Source organism: Meriones unguiculatus, chromosome 18 (assembly GCF_030254825.1).
Source record: "Meriones unguiculatus strain TT.TT164.6M chromosome 18, Bangor_MerUng_6.1, whole genome shotgun sequence".
NCBI lineage: Eukaryota > Metazoa > Chordata > Mammalia > Rodentia > Muridae > Meriones > Meriones unguiculatus.
The window spans coordinates 5,567,619-5,586,407 of record NC_083365.1 but is presented as its reverse complement, the minus strand read 5'-3'; the positions used below and the strand labels follow the sequence as shown (position 1 = coordinate 5,586,407).

General features: G+C 42.4%; 1 pseudogene; it reads left to right on the top strand.

The window, feature by feature from the left end:
• The first annotated feature begins 201 nt into the window (after positions 1–201).
• On the top strand, positions 202–14,086 carry LOC110559394 (NACHT, LRR and PYD domains-containing protein 4E-like; annotated as a pseudogene).
• The last annotated feature ends 4,703 nt before the right edge of the window (positions 14,087–18,789 follow it).

Below are 18,789 nucleotides of genomic sequence, written 5' to 3'. Positions count from 1 at the left end.
CTTCTTACATGAATGCTGAGGATCTGACTTACATCTTCACACTTGCACAGTGAACACTTTGCCAGCCCAACCATCTCCCCAGCCCTTTGACCTGATTTTTTTTTAAAGTAACTCAGATGCTTGCCTAATTTTCTAACAGATCCTGTCTGATACTTCTGATACTCATCTCTCTGAAGACATGTCTATCTTCCTTAAAACAGGATGGCATCTTTCTTTTCTGAGTTTGGCCTTATGTGGTACTTGGAAGAGCTAAACAAGAAGGAATTTATGAAGTTTAAGGAGTTCCTCAAACAGGAGATTCTACAGTTGGGGCTGAAACAGATTTCCTTGACCGAGGTGAAGAAGGCATCTCGGGAAGACCTTGCCAACTTACTGGTGAAACATTATGAGGAGAAGCAAGCCTGGGATATAACCTTCCAAATCTTCCAGAAGATCAACAGGAAGGATCTCAGTGAGAAGGTAGCAAAAGAGATTGCTGGTGAGTTTGTCAAAGCTTCTTTGTAGTGAGTGAGGATCGTGTCATAGTTGAGATAGCTGTTCTTTATGCTCATCCACCATTGAAGCAGCAGGTGTTGTGGGGCATTTTTTTTTTCTCCTGGAGGAAGGAGACAGCTTCATATGGACATGTTAGCTCGAGTCTGTGTGGCCAAACATATGAGGGTATCATCCCCTAACCTAGATTGCTAAACTTCTACCCAGAGCATCAGTAATTTTCTCCTCACATCTACACTGGAGACTTAACTCTAGAGGGAAATGGTATCACTGTGGATATAGGCTAACAGCGACAGAAAGCACCTGCTATAGGCTGTAATTTTGGGATCAAGGAGGGTGGCTGAGTCTGTAAAGTGCTTGCTGTGTAAACATGAGAATCTGACTTCGGATCTCAGCAACCACATAAAAGTCAGGCATGGTAGCAAGCTGACCAGTCAGCTTGTTAAGTCCTAAGCCAGCTGAAAAAATTGTCTCAAAAAATGAAATGGAGGGGCTGGAGAGATGTCTCAGTGGTTAAGAACACCTGCTCTTACAGAGAACTTGGGCTCAGTGTCCAGCACCTACATGGTGGTTCACAACCACCTGTAACTCCAATTTTAGGGGATCCAATGCCATCTCTTATTCTCGGCAGGCACAGCATACATCTGGTACACATACATACAGACAGACAAATACACTCAGAAAATACAAACAAATAAATCTCTTTTAAAGTGAAGAGCAGTTGAAGAAGACACCCAGTGTCAACCTCTGGCCTCCACAAGCTATGTACTGTACTCCTCCCCTCACTCCCCCTCCCACATGCACACCATGTATTTTAAACAACCGTGTAACAAGATTTCTCAGTCTTTGTTGTGGCTGTGTCTGTTTGGATCTTTAACAAGCAAAAGCTTATAATGAAAAGCTGTGTTTCATAAACACTGATTTTAATAGTCACATTTATGTTTATCCTGATATAGAGATCATGGATGCTTTACGGTTCAATTCATTTGTCTTTGAGGTGCCAGTGTACCCTTGGTGCACAAGTGGAGGTCAGAGGATAACATTTGAGAGTCAATTCTGTTTCTGTCATTTGGATTTCAAGGACCAGACTCAGGTCATCAGGTTTGATGGCAAATGCCCCTAAGACATCTCATCAGCCCCCGTCTTTTGATTCTTAAATTTAGTTAAGGCATTTACACCTGCAGTTTGCCTTGGTTTTCCTCAGTGCCCCCTGACTGTGCAACCTGCCTTTTATTTTTATTGAGCACCTTTAAAAAATTGTTACACTTAGCATATAACACATTTCAGTATGAATTTTGTGTGTGTGTATGTATTATGTATGCATGTATGTATATATCATTGTGCTTTGCTTATAGTTCTCCCATGGTGAGTCTCCCTTCTCTCTTTCCCTCCCACTAATTCCCTCTGGCCCTCTAAATAGTCCCCTTTTTCTTTCATGCCATATATATGGGAGATTGTAAATGCTGAACATTTTAAGGTTATCTTTTTTTTTTTTTAATTTCATGTGTGTGTGTGGGTTTATGTGTGTAATTGCAGTTCCGGCAGAGGCCAGACCATCTGGAGCTGGGACATACACTGTTGTGAGCCACCTGATGTGTGTGGAAACCATTCTCTGGTCTTCTTCAAGAGCAGCTAGTGCTCTTAACTACCGAGCCATCTCTCCAGCTCCATTATTCTATACTTTTAATGTCAGTGTGATACAACCGGTTTTCATTATTATGTAGTCACTCTTCTGTTGATAGTGATTTGGTTTTTTTTTTTTTTTTTTTTTTTTTTTTTTTTTTTACAGTTTTGTGCTGTCATGCCAGCCATCTGTAATCACACTTTCTTGGGTATGTGTATCTGTATATGTGGCAGGGGTTGAAAATATTCATGTTTGAGTGAGGAAACTATGCAGTCTGCCGCACCTTGTTGGTCTTTGGTGGTTATGTTGTCCTGGTAGGACAGCTTTGTGCAGCACGGGTTCTACTGGTCCAGAAAATCATCTATGATAACCATGATTTTTGTTTTGAATGAACACATTTATTAAGTACATAGCAAGTCAAAGTAAAATAAATAAATAGCAAATGATAGAGATAAATGATAGGTAGGTAGGTTGGTAGGCAGGTAGGCAGGTTCGTAGGTAGGTAGATAGCAAAACATCATGAAATTGGACACTCAAAATGTCTAATAGAAATTGACTAGGAATCCCTCTTTAAGGCAGACACCTGGAGTTCCCAAGCAGAGCAGAGTATCCTCTCAAGTGATATTCCCAATTGAAAGAGCAAATAATGGTAGGAAGGTTACATCGTCAAACCAGGCTCTCATAACATCATCAAATTGTGTTCTCACAACATCCAGCAGAAACCAGCTGGGGAAGGTGGGGTTAGTTGGAGCTGCCAATTGAGCTGTCTCTGCATGGTCAAGTTTCCCATGGTTCTAATTTAGGCTTCTTTTTCCATTGCAGGCATTTTTATATCATGGGATAAATAGCCATAAAATCTCCTAGAAATGGTTCATTTTTTTTTTTTTTAGCTGTTCTTGATGGCATGTATTTTTATTCTTGAGCTCTTTTATTCTCTTCCCTTTCTATTACAGATTGGGGGTCAGTCCATTCCCAGACAGGAACCCACCCAAGACATTTGACTTACACATTCTTTGTTCTAAAATGAGGAAGAGGGGCAACCCCAATTCCAGTGCCAGCCTCTGAATCAGCACACGACATTTTAACAATACAGCATTCATGACATACAGAAATGCAAGCTGTGATCTGGGGCCAGTGACAATCTTATATTAACCACAGTTCCCAGATTCCTAGAAACATGCATCGTAAGGATGCTGAGGAAATGACTCACTGACTAGAAGAATGTCCCACTCTTGCAGAGGACCTGAGTTCAATAGGGTCCATGTGGGGTGCCTCATGGACAGCTGTAACTAAGCTCCAGGCAGGGATTTAACACCTCTGACCTCCCCAAGAACCTACCAACACACACATAATTAAAATTTTTTATAAGGGTACATCTGAGAATTAAATATCGAGGTCAGATTATATATTGGTGAATGTTTAACTTAACTTTGAAATGTTGTGGAATTTTTCTTTTATTGCACACTGGCTCAGGAAACCCAAAGATAATATCAAGCTCATTTGAAGAAGAAGCTGACCCAAGATTGGTCCAGAAAGTTCATCATCAGAGGTCAGGATTCCTTTAAGCAAGAATTGACCCAGGAAGACTATGCTTATTTTGAGGACCTTCTTGTATCAAAGGCAACTGAAAGAAGCCACAGATGGTGTTCCTGCAAGGAGTGGCAGGAATTGGCAAGACCCTGATGTTGGCAAAGTTGATGCTGGCCTGGTCAGATGGCCATGTGTTTCAGAACAAATTCTCCTACATCTTCTGCTTCTGCTGTGATGACGTGAAACAACTGAAGACAGCAAGCCTGGCTGAACTGATCTCCAGAGAGTGGCCCAGCCCCTCAGCTCCCATAGTGAAGATAATTGTCCCAACCTGAGAAACTCTTATTTATCATTGACAGCTTGGAATGGATGAAATGTGATTTGACCGAACGGGAATTAGAGATGTGTGATAATTGGATGGAGAAGCAGCCAGTGAATATACTGCTGAGCAGTTTGCTCAGGAGGAAGCTACTCCCTGAATCCTCTCTCCTCATCTAAGCTACACCAGAGGCTTTTAAGAAAATGGCCTGCTCTTTGATCACCTCCCCCTGAGAGGGGAGCAGCCTTACCAGGCCACAGTAGAGGACAATGCAACCACTTTTGGTGAGAACTGATAGACTAAGATCAGAAAGGAGAGGAGAACCTCCCCTATCAGTAGACTGGGGGAGTGGCATGCATGCAGAAAGGGGAGGGAGGGTGGGATCGGCAGGGGAGGAGGGAGGGCTTTGGGGGGATACAAAATGAATAAAGTGTAATTAATAAAAAAAAAAGAGTTAAGAAAAAAGAAAATGGAGGGTAGGATTGAGTGCACAAATTTGGAAATAATAACAGGACTCAGTGAGAACAGTAGTAAGAGGTATTTCCACAGCTTGTTCCGAGATAGGAACAGAGCCCGGGAAGCCTACAGTGTTGTGAGAGAAAATGAGCATCTGTTTACTCTGTGTGAGGTCCCTCTGATCTACTGGATGGTGGCTACTTATTTGAAAAAAAAGAAATAGAGAAGGGAAGAGAGCCAGTCGCCATCTGCCAGTACCCTCCCTGTATACCACTCACATCTTCAATTTCTTCATTCCCCAAAGTGCCCATCATCTAAGTAAGAAAAGCCAAGCCCAGCTTGTGCTCCCTGGCTGCAGAGGGCATGTGGACTAACACATTTGTGTTCAGCGAGGAGGCTCTCAGGAGAAATGGGATCATTAGTTCTGACATCGCCACACTGCTGGACATGAGGATACTTCTAAAGAGCAGGGAACTTGAAAACTGTTACATATTCCTCCACCCATCCGTCCAGGAGATCTGTGCTGCTGTCTTTTATCTGCTAAAGAGCCACGTGGACCACCCTAGTCAGGATGTTAAATGTATAGAGACACTCATGTTTACGTTTCTAAAGAAAGTCAAAGTACAGGGGATTATTTTGGGCTGTTTCATCTTTGGCCTTTTGCACGAATCAGAACAAGAAAAGCTAGTGACGTTTTTTGGCTACCAGCTGTCCCAGGAAATAATACAGTAGTTGAATCAGTGCCTTGAAACCATTAATGCTGATGATGAGCTTCAAGAACAAATAGATGGCATGAAGTTACTTTACTGTCTGTTTGAGATGGAGGATGAGGCCTTCTTAGTGCAAGCAATGAACTGTATGAGACACATTAACTTTGTGGCTAAAAATTATTCTGATTTTATGGTTGCTACCTACTGCTTAAGACATTGTTCTACACTGAGGAAACTATCCTTTCCAACCCAAACTCTTGTACTTGAAGTACAAGAAGGCAGGTATGTGTGAGTAGCAGTGATGTGTTAGTTCATGTATCTCTGTCATTCTTTTTGGTATCATTTTCAGAGTCTGTCTCTATGCATTTTTTATTTATATAGACTTGTGATTGAAAGCTCACACTTACTGGTTGTCCAGTGGTGACTGGTCACCTTAGAAACCACATACACACAAACAACAAAAACAGACTCGGCAAGTTATATGTGTATGTGTGTATATGCATATGTACACAGTTTGTGTGCGTATATATACACATGCATATGTATGAACACATTCCTATATACATACATATATATGTAAAGGAAAAGGCTGTCAACTTGAGGGTTGGGAAACATGATGTAATTCTATTTCAATTAAACATTTTAAAAATAAATTTAAAAACAAAACAGAGCTGTTAAGGGGAAAAATACAAATTCACCCTTTGTCAGCAGCTTCCACTTTTTAAGATTTATTTTTATTTTACATGTATGTGGCTGCATGGTAGTTATGTACATATGTGCAGATGGTCTCAGTGGCCAGAAGAGGGCGTCAGATCCCCTAGAGCTATAGTTAACTGCCCAGTGTGGGTTCTGGGATCCAAATTCTTACTCTGATGAAACATAAGCACTTTTAAATTAACCACTGAACTTTTCCAGTCCAACAGGCTGCATTTTGAGCCCTGGTTTAACTCTCTTAAAGATATGCAATTTGATCTTATTAATATTTATATTGTTAAAAAAACAAAACAAAAAAATATATATGTATATATATTTTTGAGACAGGATCTTACTATGTAGCTGTGTCAAGCCTGGAACTCAGTTATCCTCTGCCTGTCTCCAGAGTACTGGGATTAAAGACATGCATCACCATGACTGACTATTTTTGTTATTTATTAGTTGTGCACATTTATGGAGTGGCAATGATATATCAATTCATATATACAGGAAGTAGCTCAGTTGGCAGAGTACCGCCTGTTCTAATGGGTCCTGGATTTGTTACCCAGCATCATGTAAAACTGAGTGTAGGTACATGCCTGTAATTCAAGCACTCAGGTGGTAGAGGCGGAGCAGAAGCACAGGGTCATCATTGGTTATATATAGTAAGTGCAGGACAAGCCTAAACTACATAAGACAGTGTACCTAAAGAATAACAAATGTTAATCCAATAAGCCATGGATGGGGTCCCACACTTGCAACTCCAGCACTCAGGAAACAGGCAAGAGGTTCTCTGAGCATTTTAAATTAGTCTGGACATACGGAGGGAGTTCCAGGTAAGTCTGGTCTAAAGAGTGAAATCCTGTCTCCAATAAGGAAAATCAAACAACAAAAATACATGTGTATAATTTATGATCTCTTTAATCTTTTTGTTTCCATCCTGAGGCTACAATCCAGGGCCTATACCAGGCTAGCCCTTTAGTAGGCACTGCAGCTCCAGATCATTTTTATTTTTTGAGACACGATGTCATCTTCTCTTTGTTCTGTAATCAAGGCTGGCCTTGAACTTCCAATCTTTCTGTAGCAATAGAATAGGTTGACTCTTTAGGAGCCCTGGAACTTATCCTTGGGACTTCCCTTTTCTTAGTTATAGTGGCCTTGTTATCAAAGCAGCAATGCTATTAACCCGTCACACTGGGAGGATGGAGAGGGACGATATTTGTCAAGTGCGTGTCCTGCCCCTCTGAGGTGTGAGTGTCACACTCAGACTTTCTTGATCTGGCTGCAAACTGCCATTTAAAAGTCAAATGTTACGGGGAATATGGGGATGGCTCAGCTGCTGCACAAGTGTGAGAATGTCAGTTTCTTCCCCAGGACCCACATTTCTTGAGAAGGCTGTGCAGAGCAGCAGGTATCCCAGCACTAAGGAGGCGGAGACTTGGCTTCCGTACATGAGCACACACGTGTGCATGAACTCACAAATGTACACACAAAAACATGGAATAGATTGACTTATTTTATACTTGGAAATCATATAAAGTGAGCTGGCACGATGGCTCAGCAGATTAATGGTGCCTGCCCTCAAGTCCAATGACCTAAGAGAGAGAGAGAGAGAGAGAGGGAGAGAGAGAGAGAGAGAGAGAATAAGAAATGTTATAAGGCCAATTTGATTATTCTGCTAGAAGTGAGGAAGGAGGCAGAGAAGTCACATATATTATCCAGGATTATACTGTGTGTAAGTAGTCGCATCTAGAGCTTAAGCCAGGAGATTCTTGCTCTAGGTTTTGGCTCTGGGACTCTGCCTCAGTTTTCATTCTGAAACCACCAAGGTTTTCTTTAAGGCAGGTTTTCAGCACCACCAGGCCATCTGTGTGCTCTTCTGCTGCTGTGTGAGTAGGAAGGGGAGGGAAAAGTCCCAGACAAGCCTGGTCCCCAACGTGTGGGATTCTCAGAGTTCTCTGGCCACTACCCAGTAGACATTAAGTACCCTCTACTCTCCAGGTAAAACAGCTGGAATCCCGACAGACCTTGCCACACATCTGGCTAAGAACTGTAGCATGAAATGGACTTAGTTGGCTACCCTTCCTCTGTTGAGGGAGTCATTTTGCTACATTTATGTGCTGTCAATGCCTGCATGTGTGCATGTATATTGTGTGCGTACAGTGCCAATGGTGCCAGAGAGGGTGTCAGATAATGCTGGAATTGAACCTAGATATGGTTGTGAGCCACCATCTTAGTGCTGGAAACTGGACTCAGGGCTTCTGCACAAACAGCAAATGCTCTTAACCACCAAGCCATCTCTCCAGCCCCTTGAGTTAACTTTTAAACAATGAAATGTATTCCTTTCTCTTCCATTACAGGGAAAAGTTACTCATCTGTTGGCATCATGTGTGCTCTGTGCTCATAAATAATGACATCCGGCTACTACAAGTCAAAGACACTCATCTCAGTGAGCAAGCATTCTTGCTCTTGTATAATCACCTGAGGTACCTCAACTGCAACCTTCAAGTACTTGAGTAAGTTAAAGCTGGACTTTGATTTAGTGGCAATACGGTGGTAACAGTCTAGTCTTCCTATCATCTTACAGCTAACCGCATAAATGAAGGCTTCTACAGTCTAAAGTAGAATCTCACCGGCATGGCACCACTAATGTCTGTTGCTGACCATTCTTCATCGAGGGCTGTCCCATGAGTTATAGGATGATGAGAGCGTGTGCAGGGTTCCACTTTCTATATGCTGGTGTGACAGCCAGTGTTGCTCCAAACATCTTACAGAGTTCACATGGAAGAGAAAAATTAGGCAGTTTGAGAACCAGTGAGCAGTGTCACTGCATTATGAAATTAGAGTTATGCCCTCATTGTAGGATATAGGATTGTGCCAAAGACCCAGAGTTCAGGCTGGGTGGAAACTGATGGATACCTCTCTGTTTTACAGGGCAAACAACGTGTATGCACGTGATACCCACCTGTTCTTTGCGTTGATAAATCAGAGCCGCAATTTGCAGCACTTAAACCTCAGCCTCACATTCCTCTCTGAGACTGATGTGAAATTGTTGTGTGATGTCTTGAACCAGGCAGAGTGCAACATAAAAACTCTGGGGTAAGTTTGTGTTCACCAACTCACTCTTCCCCTCAAAGGAGGCATCTTAATTTTGATCCCTCTTGCTGTTATAAAAATGCCCTGACCTCAGCACCATTAGAGAAAAAAAGGTTTATTGGATTCAAAATTCCAGCTTATAGGCCATTGCTGTGGGAAGTCAGGGTAGGAAAAACTAACGTGGAAGCATAGTGGCATCCCATCCATAATCGAGCAAAGAGCAGTGGATTAATGCATGCTCAACTTTCTCCCCCTAAACAGTTCAGGCTCCTCCTTGCTGAGGAATGGTGCCACCCACAGTGGGCAGATAATACCACCTCACCTAACTCGAGGAATCACCCATACACATGTCCACAGGTCAGCCCCATCGAGAGAACCCTCACTGAGACTCCCTTTTTAGGTGATTCGATTGTGTCAGGTTGACAATTAAACCACCCCAGGACCACAGTTTTTAATTTATGCACCTACGTCCTATTTTTATGTTGTTCATGTGCAAACTTAAGAACTGATCAGAGCTAGCCAAAGAGATGGCTCAGTGGGTGAAGGCACTTGCTGCCACCCTACTACCTAGTTCTAGCCCAGGACCTCCATGGAGAAAGGAGAGAAGCAACTTCCACAGGTTGTCCTCTTTTGTTCACATTCTACACATGTCCTTTTGCATGCTGTAGCATATGTGCTCATGTGTGCACACTTGTATAAATAAATAAATGAATGTGATTTTTAAAATTTAAAACACTGGGCTGTTAAGAGCATTTGTTGCTCTCCCAGAAGACCCGAGTTCAATCCTCAGCACCCACATGGTGGTTCACAACCATCTGTATCTCTAGTTCCAGAGGATCTGATAACCTTCTGACATCTGCAGGTTCCAGGCATGCAGGTGGTGCCCAGACACATGCAGGCAAAACACACATGAAGTAAAAATGAGTAAGTCTAAATTTTTACAAGTTTGCCTGACTGTGGAATGTGAAGGTTGCACACTTTGAATGTGAGAATATACACTTTGGAACCATTGCTTCTGTTCAGGTTTCATGGATTCTAACATAGCTTAGACTCAATTCGCACTTTTTGTATGTTCGATGGTTGCGTGACTCCATTTGCTGGTAGATAGGTGCTTCCTGAACCATTCATGGCAGGTGTTCAAACTTGAGAATTTGGAATTCTGACTGACAGTAAGCTACATGAGAAACCTGTGGTTATTGAGCATATCTAGATGGATCTCAGACATTGCTGGTAGTATAAATTTGATTAAAAATGATTTCACGTGGTTCACATATAAAGTAAAGGATGGACAGGACTGTGGCATTAAGAGGCAGGATAGTACTTGTTTAGTGACAGAAAGGGGGTGGGGTAAATATGGAGAAAGATGGTTCTGTATGTGCACTTTTGTCCTGTTTTTCTGCCCTGGATGCTGATAGTCTGTATAGTTCTGTGATAGCCATGCTTTGGGTTTTGAATAATTGAGTGTATTGAATATATAGCAAAAATTTTAAATATCAAGAAGCAGAAAGAAGCTACAGATAACTAACAATTTATCCTCAGATCTGGCACTGACACATCATCATCAGAGACTAGGATAGCCCAATGACAGAGAAGACTAAAGATATCATCAAATTGGAACCTATAAACATCTGCAGAAATTGACAGGGGAAAGCTCATTGAAGCAGTCAGAGGAAATCCTGATTGCCTGTCTTGGGAGGAGGAACAGAGTGTTCCTTTTGGGCCCTCGAGTAAAACAGCAAATAACAGCAGGTAGATAATGTCTGCAAAGGAGCAAGACAGGTACTTAGACTCATCCAGCAGACATGACTGGGGAGGCCTTGAAACAGCCCTGCTGGAGTTCCCCTTTCAGAGTTCCAGGCGGAGAAGAGCATCATCTCCCCCATGAGTTCCTTCCTGCCTTCCTTCTCGTGGTCAGTTGTTATTATGTTATGGCATCAACAGTAGTAACTTTGGTTGGAACTGTTCTCAGGAACAGTGTATTTACTCTTGGGCTGTGTGACTGCTCTCCCCTCTCACTATTACAGACCCAGAGGGCCAGCCCATCCCTGGACAAGGAGTCTTAGAAGACATCTGCAGTAAACATGCTGGAGTCTGGGACATGAAATCCCTGACTCTTAAGAGTTCAATTTCAGCAAGCTTAAAAAGCATGACACAGTTTACCAAAATAAACACACACACACACACACACACACACACACACACACACACACACACACACTTACTCACTCACTCACTGGAAAGATGGCTTGGCGGGTCAAGAGCACTTGTTGCTCATGCAGAGAACCCAAGTTTAAGCCCTGTCCCAGCACTCGCCTGAGTGGCTTACAGCCACCTGTACCTCTGGTTCTAGGGGATATGACACCCCTTTCTGGCCTCTATAAGCACCAGGCACAGATGTGATACATATACATACCTGCAGACAAACACTAATACACATTAAAAATAAATCTTTTTTAAATAAAGAACAATGTCAAGTTCTGAGAGGTCTCAAACCTTCACAGGGATAGCAAGGGACAGTGTCGTGAAGACAGAGAAGAATGTGATGTTCTCCTTTTCCTGCAGGGTAGCAGACTGTCACCTTTCACCTGATGTCTGCAAGATATTTGCCTCTGTCCTGATCAGCAGCAAGACGTTGAAGCATCTTAACTTCACATCCAATAATTTGGACAAAGGAATGCACTCACTGTGCAAGGCTTTGTGCCACCCAGACTGCATGCTAAATGACTTAGTGTAAGTGGCCCTGAGTAGAGGGCCACTGTGGGGAACTGTGGGGATACCTTCAACATGGGCTCTGTTTATTAAAAGCTGCCTGTTGTGTGGCTGGGGAAGTGAGTATTTTCTAAGCTAACTACAGAAGGACACTGTTTGTCTGCAACCCCAGAGCTGAGGGTTGAAGGATCAGCCGTATTTGTGAGCTCCAGTCTCAAACAAGGCAGAGAACAACCGAGGAACACACTGACATCAGCCTCTGGCCTCCACACACATGCAGCATGCACACTGTTAAATTTTGGAGGCAGCATAGAGAGGCAGGAGGTAGAAAAGGAGACAAGCCTAATCTCAGCAGACCAGACTGTTTCTTTCAGCCAGTGAAGGACAGTTTCCTGTGGGGAAAGCTGGCTGTGACTCTTGATAGGGGTGTGTGTGGGTATTGTTTGCATCCATAAGAGGACCGGACATTTCTCCAGCCTCTCTTTCCTTCAGCTTAGAATGCAGCCAAAGAGTGCTTGGGAGGTTCTTCATTCTTTCTTTCCTTGAATTGTCACACCTTTCTGTGCTTACCTGCTAACCAGAGCATCATCATTTGTAGGAATCCTGTCCAGTGACCAAGGCATTCTCTTACATACCACACAGAGAAATTAGTTTTAAGAGCTTCCCATTGATACAGTCTTAGAGCAGAAGTTTCAAAGCATAAACTTAATAAACATAGGCAAGTTGCAAGGGGCTAGAGGGATGGCTCAGTGGTTAAGAACACACACACTGCGCTTCCAGAGGACCCATTTGCTCCCTAGCACCCACGACAGGCAGCTTAACAACCACTTGTAGCTCTAGGTCTGAGGAATCAAACAACCTCCTCTGGCCTCCGCAGATACCCTTACATGGACTGACCCACACATAGCACTCACCAATACACATAATTAAAAATCTTTAAAAGGCATGCATACCCCACGCTTGGTTGTACATCCCTGTAGTTCCAACTGTGCAGAAGGATTTCAAGTTCAAGGACAACTTTTGAAACAGCTCATGTAAAGGTGGAAGGAGAGACCAGTTCAACAAAGCTGTTCTCTTACCTCCACATACACACTGTGGTATGCCCATACACATCATATATGCATACACACTATAATGATTATTCAACAATTTTAATTGATTCTGAACTTTACATTTGTAGATTCACTTTCTTGTTGTTATTCCCTAATCAACATGATACCCCATTTAGTTGGTATACAGGAGAGTGTGGACAGGTTCCAGACACATGCTGAACTGTTGTAACAGCTCCTGAGTACCTGTGGAGGTTTGCACTCATGGTGACGACTCTGACTCACATGCACACACTCTGCTGCTGCCCATAGATACCAAGGAATTAACGTATTAAATTTCAGAAGATGTTAGACTAGATTGAAGTGTCAATAACTTCTATTTGCATGCAGAATGGGCTCTAAACTGGGACAGTCACAGAGTAACATGCCTATGAGCCCCTTGACCTCATTTCATCTGAATGAGCCTCTCTTGTAATCATGGCTACAATAAGTATGTAGAATCATCTGAGAAGACAGTCCCAATGAAGGATTATCTAGATCGGGGGGGGTCTGTGGGCATGTCTGTAATTGTCTTGGTTATGTTAATTGATGTGGAAAGACCTGGGCCACTGTGGGCAGCACCATTCCCTAGGTTTGGGTCCTGGATTACCTAAGAGTGGAAAACATAGGCATGCATGTATGAATTCTCTGTGCCCTTGGCTCTAGATGTGCTAGGACCAGCTGTTCAAAGTTTCTGCTTGACTTTGCACACTGAGACAGCAATCTGGAATAGTGAGCTAAAATAGAGCCTCTCTCCCTGAAGTTGATTTTTGTAAGGATATTTTCATCATAGCAACAGAAATGAAATTAAACCACATACATTTTTTGAAATATGTTTTCATACTGTTCATTAAACAAGACAACATGGGTTTGGTTACCTATATTACAATAATCATGTAATATTAAAAGCATCATTAAAGCCAGTAATTGAGGCATTATTAATATAAATAATTTAGGTTAGCATTAAGTAACATCATCCAAACATAAGCATTTTCAATGAATTTACTAGTTTCAGTGCTAGATCTGACGTAAGTCAGAAGAAACAATAGGAGATGTGCAAGGATAAGCCAGAAGGTCCTTGTCTAGCTTGAAAATTTTGTTACTGTTATTGTTCATAGAGTTGTGTAAATGTTACATTTTCCCTCTTTACATGCTGTCCTTTCCCTCCTACAGGTTGGCCAACTGCTCCCTGAGTGAGCAATGTTGGGACTACCTCTCTGATGTTCTTAGGCGGAACAAAACCCTGAGCCACCTGGACATAGGCTCCAGTGACCTGAAGGATGAAGGACTGAAAGTTCTCTGTAGGGCTTTGACTCTCCCGGACAGTGTCCTGAAGTCTGTATGGTGGATTTCGTTGCTCTTTGCCTGAGCCCTGTCTAGGAATCTTTAATGTCTATGCCTGAGAATATGGAGGTTAGAGTTACTCACTCCAGGTTCCTGAAGACCCTTTCCTGTGCCTCGACCTCTGTGTCAAGGTTTTGGTCTGAGCTGGGCAGCCACTCAGAATATAGACACAGGGACCGAGAGAAAGAATGGAATTATGACTTGAGTCCAGGGGGTGGTTTAGATGTTTGGAGTAGTGCTAGAAGGTGAGTGGATATCATCAGATGGAATACTGGACCCCATATTCTGGATGGAAGGTTATATTAGTGATATAGCTCATCACTGGGCGTGGGATGAGATACCTGACTGAAGCAACTTAAGGGAGGCAGAGTTCATGGGAGGTTACAGTATGGAAAGGTCTAATCTCCCCTGGTGCAGAAAAAAAGCAGGGTGGGGTGGCCTCATGGTGGCAGGAGCATGTATAAAAATTCTTCACATTTTTGTGTAAGCAGAGAGTGGAACCAAAATCGGGGTCTAGGATATAACCCTAGGCACAGTGGCCCACATCTGTCTGTTAAACCCCCATATTCTAGATGTTCCACAACCTCCTCAAACGGTGCCTCCATATGAGGACTAAGTGTTTAAGCACATGAGCCTGTAGGAGACATTTCAAATTAAAAAAAAAGTAAGACATGAAATAGGGGACCCAAAAATACATGTGTGAATTAGTGTGTGTAAAAATTCTACCTTGGAAAGAATAAACAGTAGTGTAACAGAAATGAAAGAGAAATAACAGAACTCTTCATTTCAGCTTATAAAATCAATAGGTATTTGGAAAGTTTAGTGTGGTGGTTGTTTGGATCATGCCAAGTGGATTTGTATTCTACGATCAAATGACTTCCTGTGAGAAAACTAGACATGGGACTTGGGAGGACAGTGTCACCTAATCTGTTATGAAACCTCAAGAGTCACTACATTTTGTCATGTCTAGAAGGGGGATAAGGAACAACATGAAAACACAGGGTGGAATGTGTGTGGTTTTCTCTCTAATGATGGGTTTGGCTATTTTAGAAACCAAAAACAACTAAAGATGTCAGATTTGATATATTTTAAGGACATTAATATTATCTATATTCCCTAACACTATAAAGAATGAAGAAAAAGTAACCTAAAAGTATAAACCATTTGAGGTCTCTAAAAAGGCTGAATATGTATTTTAAAAGCTGTTGGGAGAGGGAAAATAGGTTTTCTCCAATGAAATGACACCCTATGGTGGATCCCATAGTCCAGAGTAGTTGGATAACACAAAATGGACTCCATGTTTTATGGGCCTTTTTGGTTGGTTTGTTTGTCCAAACTTGGCTAGAATAAGACCCTAACACACACAAGTAAAAGCTGCATTTGTACTTTCTTTTTTTTTTTTTTTTGCATTCATAAATTTTTTTTAAATTTTTCATCAATTACACTTTATTCATTCTGCATCCCCCCATAAGCCCCTCCCTCCTCCCCTCCCAATCCCACCCTCCCTCCTCCCTCTGCTTGCATGCCACTCCCCAAGTCCACTAATAGGGGAGGTTCTCCTCTCCTTTCTGATCTTAGTCTGTCAGTTCACATCAAAAGTGGCTGTATTGTCCTCTACTATGGCCTGGTAAGGCTGCTCCCCCCCCAGAGGGAGGTGATCAAAGAGCAGGCCAATCAGATTATGTCAGAGGCAGTCCCTCTTCACATTACTATGTAACCCAATTGGACTCTGAACTGCCCTGGGCTACATCTGTGCAGGTCTACACAATGGAATATTACTCAGCAATGAAAAATAAGGAAATCATGAAATTTGCAGGTAAATGGTGGGATCTGGAAAGGATCATCCTGAGTGAGTTGTCCCAGAAGCAAAAAGACACACATGGTATATACTCACTCATATAGACATACAACATAGGACAAACCCACTAAAACCTGTGCATCTAAAGAAACTAAGCAAGAGAGAGGACCCTAACTAAAATGTCCAATCCCCATCTGGAAAGGCAAAGAGGATGGACATCAGAAGAAGAAGAAAACAGGAAACAACCTAGGAACCTACCACAGAGGGCCTCTGAAAGCCTCTGCCCTTCAGACTATCAAAGCAGATGCTGAGCCGGATGGGCAACTGTTGGGCAGGTGAACGGAATTTTAGGTAAAAACTGGGAAATAGTAAGAGCTGGAGAGGACAGGGTCTCCACAAGGAGAGCAACAGAACAAGAAAATTTGAACACAGGGAACTTCCAAGAGACTCATACTCCAACCAAGGACTATTCATGGAGATAACCCAGAACCCCTGCACAGATGTAGCATTTGTACTTTCAAAAATAAAAAAATGCAAACACTTTAAGAATATGAACTGTCAAGCCTCACTCAGTATTTTCACAGGTTAAATAAATAGTTGTGCTTGTTTGGAGGTTCTAGCAGGGGAGTGCAGCTACTCGTATACCCTTGACCAAAGACAGGTCCTCCTCTATTCGGGGAAGGTCGTCCTCTTTGACCAAGCGCGCAGCTTCGGGAGGGACGCACATGGAGCGGTGAGGGAGGAAGGGGACACCCGTCTAGCCAGCCAGATCAGCCGAATCAACCCTGGCGATCAATGGGGTGACAGATGTCGCAGAAGAAGAAAACAGGAAACAACCTAGGAACCTTCTACAGAGGGCTTCTGAAAGCCAGAAGAAGAAAACAGGAAACAAACTAGGAACCTACCACAGAGGGCCTCTGAAAGCCTCTGCCGTGCAGACTGTCAAAGCAGATGCTGAGCCTGATGGTCAACTGTTGGGCAGAGTGAATGGAATTTTATGTAAGAAGTGGGAAATAGCTGGAGAGGACAGGGTCTCCACAAGGAGAGCAACAGAACAAGAAAATTTAAACACAGGGAACTTCCCAGAGACTCACAGATGTAGCCCATGGCAGTTCAGTGTCCAAGTGGGTTACATAGTAATGGTATTTTACATGCCCAGTAAAGGTTAAATATCTTTATATGCTTTGGAAATATCTTAAAATGAGATTTGCCTGTTGATGGATTCCTGGAGCTATAGTGTAGGTTCAGGCACCCTAGAAGGTTGTTGGCAAATTTTTATTTGGCTGTACATGAGAAGCCTTTAGCAGAGGGTCTAGACTGAACACTCAGATAATGGAAACTGTTGTTTTGTGTTGTGTATTAAATAATAATTTGTGCATTTTGCAACTCTAGTGACTTGTAGTTTCAAATCTTAATGTATATACATAGTCATGTGCATGTGTTTGTGTGTGTGAGAGAGAGAGAGAGCGAGAGCGTGAATGTGAGCACATAAGTATAGTTACCTGTAAATGCCACAGGAGGGTGTCAGATCCCTTGGATCTGGAGTTACAGGCAGTTATGAGCTGTCTGTTAAGGTACTGCAAGAGCAGTATGTGAGCTTAACTGCTGCATCATCTCTCTACCCTCTCATCTATCTTGACCTAGAAAGATGATGACCATACTGAGAGCCTGAGAAAGGCTGATCTCTCTTGATTCTCAGTCCTACTATCAGTCTCATTACGACTTTCTCTTCTCTTTTTGGATGAAGGCATTTAAAAAGCACATTTTTCTAATTTTTTTCCAAGATAGGGTTTCTCTGTGTAGCCTTGGCTGTCCTGGACTCGCTTTGTAAACCAGGCTGGCCTCAAACTCAAAAAGATCCACCTGTGTCTGCCCCCCAAGTGCTGGGATTAAAGGAATGCACCACTACACATGGCTACATTTTTATATTTTCATTAGCTCTTTGATATTTTCATGCAATGTGTTTTGATCATATTCACCCTCCCTCTTAATTCTTCCCAGATCTAGCCTCTCTCCACCCAACTTTGTGTCATCCCTCAACTCTTGCATCAATGCCAGTATGTGTTGTCCAAGCATTCCTGGATATGTGGTCTTCCACTAGGGCGTGGCCAGGGGCTATGTTCTTCAAGCAAACTGACCTTCCTTCAGTCACCGTCCTTCCAGCAGCCAACAGTTACAGCCACTCAGCAGGGGTGGAACTTGATGCCCAACTCCACTCTCCATGCTGGAATTTGGTCTTAATTTGGGCTTGCATAGGTCTAAGGCATGTGATAAACACATTTTAATAGAAATCACTCATTCCTTTACCTAATAAGTGCAAATACCCCTTTTAATCACACCCTGTCTTATTCTCCTTTTCCTAAATTCCACAAGTAACCCTATCATAAGACAAGTGGATGCTCTTACAGCATCACTCATATATACTTAACCAAGACTTTGATGACATAAAATGTTGAGTTTTTTTCTGTTATGTAGAAAATACCACATCTTCAAGGTGTCAATATTGCTAGTCTGGCCCTGGAGCTACTTGTATGTGCCTATCAGCACAGGTAGAATGAGTGAAAAAAACAGACAACACATTTAAATGTGTATATACACATGTGCATATACCTATCCCTGTGTGGCCAGACTAAAAGCAAAAGTAAATATGAAATATATGTATATGTGTGTGTGTGTGTGTGTACTGGGTAATAGGAAAAGTATTGGCTTAGAACCCCCAATTCCAAGGAATACACACACACATATATATATATGAACAATTCTTAGTGATGTCTTAAAATGTTTAAGTGGGGTAGGTGAGTTGGTTCAGCAGGTAAGTATTCTTGCCACCAACATGAATAGGCTCAGCCTTATATCTGGAATGCTGATGGTAAAAAAACAAAAACACCCATCTCCCAAAAGTACTCTTCTGACCAGACACAAATACACAC